This window comes from Poecilia reticulata, linkage group LG3 (assembly GCF_000633615.1).
Source record: "Poecilia reticulata strain Guanapo linkage group LG3, Guppy_female_1.0+MT, whole genome shotgun sequence".
In the NCBI taxonomy this organism is placed as follows: Eukaryota; Metazoa; Chordata; class Actinopteri; order Cyprinodontiformes; family Poeciliidae; genus Poecilia; species Poecilia reticulata.
In genome coordinates, this window is record NC_024333.1 from 5,755,845 (window position 1) to 5,762,913 (window position 7,069).

At 39.0% G+C, this 7,069-nt stretch overlaps 1 protein-coding gene across 3 annotated transcripts in view; it reads right to left on the reverse strand.

The window, feature by feature from the left end:
* Positions 1 to 7,069, reverse strand: part of ntrk3b (neurotrophic tyrosine kinase, receptor, type 3b) — a 273,282-nt gene that overhangs the window by 265,262 nt on the left and 951 nt on the right. The gene's annotated exons all lie outside the window — the stretch shown is intronic.

Sequence of the window (7,069 nt, forward strand, 5' to 3'; positions counted from 1 at the left end):
TTTTTTTGCCATAATGACATTCTTGAAGTAGAGCAACTTCCAAGAAACCAGTCTAGACATGAAATCTTGATTCCAAAGATTTATCATTTATAAAACATTAAAATATGTCTTTTACACATTATACAACTTGTCAAAGGCCAGCAGCTACATGCACTGTTTCTCCTTGTCCATTTCACTTTTGCTAGTGTATATATATAAATCTTCTGTTGCGAAGTTGCCGATGTTCTGCTGTATGAAGAGATGAAAGATGTAGCATTCACACTTTATCTTGAACCATCAGTCACTGATTGATTTTTATCTCTGGACTCTTTTCACAGCAGATAGAGCAACTTGTCATAGCGGGGAGGAGAACAGAACCATCATGCCTTCCCACAGGTCATTACAGGAAAAAAAAAAAAAAAAGACACGTCACTAACGCTTGTGTTTTTTTTTTTCTGTCTCAGCGAGTCAAAATGTCTGCCATCACAGGTATACAGAGTGCCACAATTCCGTTAACGACAGCAACAGCATGCATGCGCTGTTGAGTAAAAGGATCAAACCCGGGGCCCCAGGAGACGAGCGGGGCAAATGAAAGACATGGTAATGACCGTACAGATCAGTGGCCGAGGCAGCGCAGAGCGTGAAATTGCAAACATGTGACTGCTGGTGGAATCTCAGGGCGAGATTCCTGTTAACTGGTTCTCAGATCGGTTTCCTTTTTTCACTGTGAACCACTGTAATCCAAAGTCTGTTCTTACAGTGAGTCTGTTCTTACACTGAGTGTCTTCTATAACAGTTAAATGGAAAGACAAATTGACACTTTAACATTATGGGATTAATAAGATTTTCCTCCCAGCCCAAAGGAGAGGATGATTTTTTTTCCCTCCCGTTTGCTGCAGGACCAGTCTACATTCTGGGTTTAAAGCAAACAGAATTTTCATTGCACCTTTGGGAGTTGTTGATTTTGAGCACCACTAATGTTCCCTAAAAGTGAGAACTTACTATTGTCATCTGTTTGAACTGTGACACTTACAACAGAGGCTCCAGAAACAACGATGTAACACCGCCAACTGTTTGCATTTGCTTTGCAAAAGTATTCTAACTCCTTGAACATTTTCACATTTTGTCATCCTGTAATCATACACGTCTCTTTAAATGGCCAGAAATGTCTGTTGTATTCACATTTAAGTCTATGAATATGCATGGTATCTGCTGTAGTTGCAGCAAAGTGTTTCTACAGAGTACTGAGTCAAATGAATCCAAATGAAATTTATTACATACTTTTCAGATTTGTATTAGGAAAGTAAATCTTTAAAGGGGCAGTGTTATGTAAAGTTTAGCGTTACATCATTTAATAATGTTATTCCCTCATCAAAAACATACCTGGAGTGTTGCATGTCTTCCCTTGTGACTCCCCCACTCAGCTCCTTCAGACTAGCTAGCAACAATCAGCAAACACCTGGTGGAACTGCACATCTGTGAGCTCGTTATATCAGCTTCTTCTCAGAGCAAAGCTGGTAAAAATGCTGTCAAAGGGTTAACATGCTCCTGCATGTGGTGACGACTTCCTGAAGGCGGAGTTTCAGAAAGAGCAGGACCTTCTTAAAGAGACAGAAGCCTGCTATATTACAAAGACAATTTTCTTTTAAATTATATTTGATATATAGCATTTTTATGACTACTAAAGGTAACAGTTACTTTATTGTGTTAAAAAAATGGCACCATGTGCCTAGAAAATACATAATACTGCCCCTTTAATATCCTGTTTTCATCTCACTTCACAATTACACTCTTATTTGTTTTGATCTGCCACATAAATTATGTAGAATCTTGTTGATGAAGGGGTGTGAACATTTTCGCACGGCGCTATGTCCTTTCATGATTTCCTTCCAAGTAGGAAAACTGCTTTAACATGTTGGAAGAGGCTAGCTAACCAACAAAACAACAACTAATAAGCATGCCAAGATTGTTTGTATATGTTTTAAGGGGATGAGAGAGCAAGTAAACAGAGAAGGCACTAGAGCTTGGCTTTACATTTTAAACCCCCACAAGTGCAAAGCAACAGTCATTAAAAAAAAAACAGTAAGAAACACAGGTATGTGGAAAATAAGCCCACTAATCCTGCTCCGAGTTAAAAAACGCAGACCGGATTCCTGCGCTTGGCTCACGGACACATTTTTACAAACCAGTAAAAACGCCTCAGCTGCTCAAAAAAAGCTGGTTTTTGTTGTTTTTTTTCGAGGCGAGGTCTTATCTTATCCGCTTCATGCAGCGATGCTTCTTGTGATGAATCTCTAATGGGAGAGAACTGGAAAACTATTATCTGGACTTGGCAGTTTTCTTTGGCTGGTCAGTACCCCCCACTTTCTTTCTGCACTTATTGCTAGTCGCCTCTGCTGCAGCTTTCTGTCTACATAAATTAGCTTGATCTGCTCACGCCTTTTTAACAAAAAGGAGAAGAAAAAAAAGGTGTTCTTGTTGGCAGAGTATGCATCTTCCTACTTAAAAGAGAGAGGATCAAGGACCACTTGTGGTGCATGTGGGCCCTGCCTCTAACTGCTTCTTATTGCTATGGATACCAGTTATCGTCTTTTAAGAGTACGGCTATCTGGGCAGTAATAAATTATCATCAAGCATGAAATTGCTTTATTCAGATAGAAAAGATGCAGTAGGTGACGGTGCACTACTTAACTCAACCCTAAGTAAGCCACAAACTATAAAAGGGAATATCAGAGGGTGTTAGACATTAAAATTACTTTAAGTTTAGTCTAGTATACATTTGTAAATGTGATGTTAGTTGCTAATTATTACCAATCTCAGTTAAGGTTGTCATGGAGAAATTTTAATACATTTTAAAAAAATTACCACTTTCAGAATATTTACTACCTTACACCAATTCTTTATTGTTTCTCATTCACGCATGATTACAAACTAGATGGTAAATGTGATCTTAATTATTTGTTAGAATGTAACTAATTTAGTTCTCGCTTTACGTGCTAAAAGTAGCAGAATGTTTTTTAATAATTAGTTAGAATTTAATCAAGTCTTTTTTTTCTGCTAATCTTGTATGTTTCCATAACAAAATGGTTACAAGATTCAGAATCAAATCAAACATTTGCAAATTGTCACACCAGTTAAATTTGGTAAACTCTAATAGTTTGTCTTGTTAGCGTATGCTAAGTCACGAGCAAAAACTAAGAATTTCATTTGCAGATCATGCTTTTTTTCCTAAGCATGATCCTCTAAATGAGAGGATACATAGAAAGATATGTGTTAACATATATCTTAATATGGAGATATCACAAGCTTTCCAGTTTTTAGCAGCTTTTGGTTCGTTAGACCAGGCTTCAGCATTTACTTTTCCACCAACTTGAATCTACTTAATGACTGGTTAGCATTTAGCAAATTTCTATTTCCATATTAGAAGTTGTTTGAAACACCTGGTTAAAAATAAAACTAAAAAAAAAAAAAAAAAATCTACAAAACTTCCAACACTTCCACCAGTTGTTGCTGCTCAGACTGCAACCGTTTGTGTGACCAGTGCAGATGTGTTGGGCTGTGTGACATTGGGTGGCGTGGTCTCTGATGGGCCGTCATTGAGCTGCTGGTGGTGCTGCTGGCCGGACGCTGCTGTCCATACTGAGCAGCAAAGGACGAAGGAAAAAACAGGGCGAGCCGGCAGACTAGGAATACACAATTAGTCCTGGATCAGTCGCAATGGGTTTTCTCAAAGGCAAACAAGGCGATCAGATCGTGACTTTGAGTTTATCTAGAAAGGAGTACACTGATATAACAAAGTGATTGTAGTAAGTATGTATTTTTTTATATAGTAAAACTGGTTCAAAGTTTGCCTGCATACAATTTTGGTTGATTTTAATCCATATTTCTTCCTAAAAAAAAATGATGTTTATGTAACATTATTATTCTTACCAGAAGGCCTGTAATCCATCTCCAGCTAAAACGTGCTGGTCATTGGCAGTGACTGTGTCACAGTTAAGAACCACAGTTCGCATTTTGACTTCAGCAGTAATGCAGAGTTTAAAGCAGTTAAAGCTGGATGAAACACTTTCGTCTTGTTCCAACACAGAAACCTTTTCAGCATGGAAGTATATTGTATTTTAATTTGTGAGAGCTACTAGTGATTCAGAAAGAGCAAACATACCCATTTCTAACTAAATTGAACATTTAGACATAGCTTACACACATTGTCAGCTAAATAACACCAGTAAAAACAATCTTGTTTGAATCAATAAAGTAAACAAGAGTAATAAAGAAGCAAAATGTGTTTTTTAACTGGAAAAAAAAAACTAGCACACCCTGCTGACTGTCAATATTCCACACAAAAGTGTGGCATTAGCTTATATAACTTCAGTGACATATTTCTATGTACAATCTCTGCCATCAGTCTGGTGAAGGGTTTGCACCACTCCTCATTCCTTGCAGATATTTTAAGGCACATTTCCATATCCAGCCCATTAAAAGTCTTCCAACAATATCTTGCAAAGACCAACATATTATCTTTGACTTGAGGCAGGACCTTCTTTTTAAAAGCTCTCAGCAGATTTTGGTGGATTTGCTGATATGTTTTGGGTCATTGTCCTGCTACAAAGTCCAGTTCCGCAAAAAAGATGTCATTTATTTCCCCCCAAGCATCCTTGGACCTGAAGAAACAAACTATTCCCAAACCACTTCCACCGCCATGTATCACCGCTGTAGCTCCTTTTTTCTGTCTAACTGTATCTGGCTTGTGTCAGACATGTTGTCTGTTCTGGTGTCCAAGTAATTCGGCAGTACACACTTTTATTCAAATAGCAATATTCCTAAAGTCCTGGATGTTTGTCTGCACTCTCTCTGCCAAACTCTACTCTGGTCTTTGTGTTTTTCTTAGAGACTAACTACATTAGGGGTTTATCTGTTTGGAGACTTCTTGAAGCATCTTATGGTGTGTTCTCAGGGTAAACATGATTGGACAGCCAAACTAGAGTCAGTTGGCAGCTGTTCTGAAGGTCTTCCACTAGTAGACTCTTTTTGCATACAGTGGAATGACTGAAAGTTTTGACGACATCCTAAGGTCTTCTTTCTAAGGTCTTCTTTCTAAAAATTATGTCAAGAGCACACCAAGCTCTTGAGGTTTAAATATCGTCTGAGGTTTAAATAGGTCTTCCAAAATGATTAGCAGCAGTGTTTTCACAATGTAAACCTAATCTGAAAGGCTTGTGTGTAATTTTAGCCAATTGAAGTGGGAATAAACATTGGGGTTGTCCTCATTTATGCCTTACCAGAAATAGCGTTGTTCATGCATTTTACCAAAGATTTAAAGTAGTTATAACGCTTACATTGGTTAGTGTCACTAAAAATGATAAATATCCAAATATGTTTAAATATCACACACACTGGAATATTTTTTTCCACGCCTGGTTACATACCTGCTTAGAAACATTTACACCAAACGGTTTTTGTTTCTTACAATTCAGTATCAAACAGGCTGAACCGAAAGATAGGTGTGAAATCTTTGCTTTGAGGTACCAACAGTTTTGCCTGATTAAAATTGAAATAATTTCCGTGACTAATATTTAATACCCACCAAAAGCTTGTTGTTGTTGTTTTTTTCTTTTTCTTTTTCTTTTTGGAGGGAGGGGGTTTAAACAGAGAGACCATTGTAACAACCAGAAACCAGACACTTTCCGGACGTTAGTGGTCGAGAGTGAAAGGAGGGGACAAATAAGACAACGGAGCAGGTTCGGCAATGAGTTCATCTGTATGCATGGGTCATCCCGCGGTCACGCTAATCACTAACAGTGATTACCTCTGACTGTTCCACCTTTTTACTTAATGCAGCCGAGTGTAACATTAAAAAAAAAAAAAAAGAAAAGAAAAGAAAGAAATTGCTGTGCTCGTTCTGGCGAACAAACCGTGGCAAATTCCCTCCTGATAAAACAGTCACGTCAATGACTCCTTGTGTTGTGGCAGGAGAGAATATTTATATAAAGGGGTACCAGGCTACCCTCTAGTGGTCCGGGGAGGCGGTGAACCGTGGCACAGAGCGAGGAGTCGTCTGTATATTTATACGAAAAAAGACACACACAAAAATACATGGTGGAGGGGTAAACGGGACACCAAAGACACTGATGGGAGGAAAAGAAAGAGAGAGAAAAAAGTCCTTTGGAGGAGGAAGCCGTGCGGGGAATTCCGCTGCGTTAACGGGAGGTGTTTACTTTCTATGCAAATCAGCCTCAACGACACCGGGGGTCTTTTTTTCCTCCTTCTTCTTCTTCTTTTTTTTAAGGTCTTGTATGTCTTTTTTTTCTCTCCTCATTCCCTCCCTCACCCCCTACTTCTTCCTCTGACTTTTCAAGAAAGAAAGCTTTGATGTTGGGAGGAGGGATCGATGCCAGAGAGAGAGAGAGAAAGAGAGAGAGAAAAAAAAGGGAAGAGAGAGGGGGAGGATGTAGAATAAAAATGTAGCTACTTCTGTGGGTGTGTGGGGCGGTTTGATAGTCTGCCGTCATCATAGATGCTCTGTGTTGAGCTGCTAAATCGGAAAGCCACAAGTGAGCATTCATCTCCATCATCATCATCATCATCATCATCATCTGATAAAGTTTTCATGAAGAGGGTCTAAGATGGAGCTGCTGACCCTTCTGCATTTTTTTTTTTTTTTTGTATTTTCACCAGTATGTGGGAGAGGAGCAGAAACGGGGGAGGGGGGAGATGAAGTGATGCGAGGTTCTCTGCAACATCCACAGACACACATACACACACACACACGCACGCACGCACACACACACACACACACACCACCTCTTGGATGTGCAGGCCTGGTGATGCTGCTGCGGAGATGCAACTTTATATGGACGCAGACGTACAAAAAAAAAAAAATACACTTCCTGATACGGTTTTGTGTTGATTCACTCTGTTTGGAATTATTTTTTACTCAATGAGACGTTTAAAAAATATATTAAAAAATGTAAAAATGCCACTTTAAACTGAAAAAAGTCTTCTGATAAAGACATATGCAGCCAACAAGTCTGATCAGCGCGAGGAAAGCAACAGACAGGAAGTAGAGGAAGGATGGGTTTGGATGGGGGGG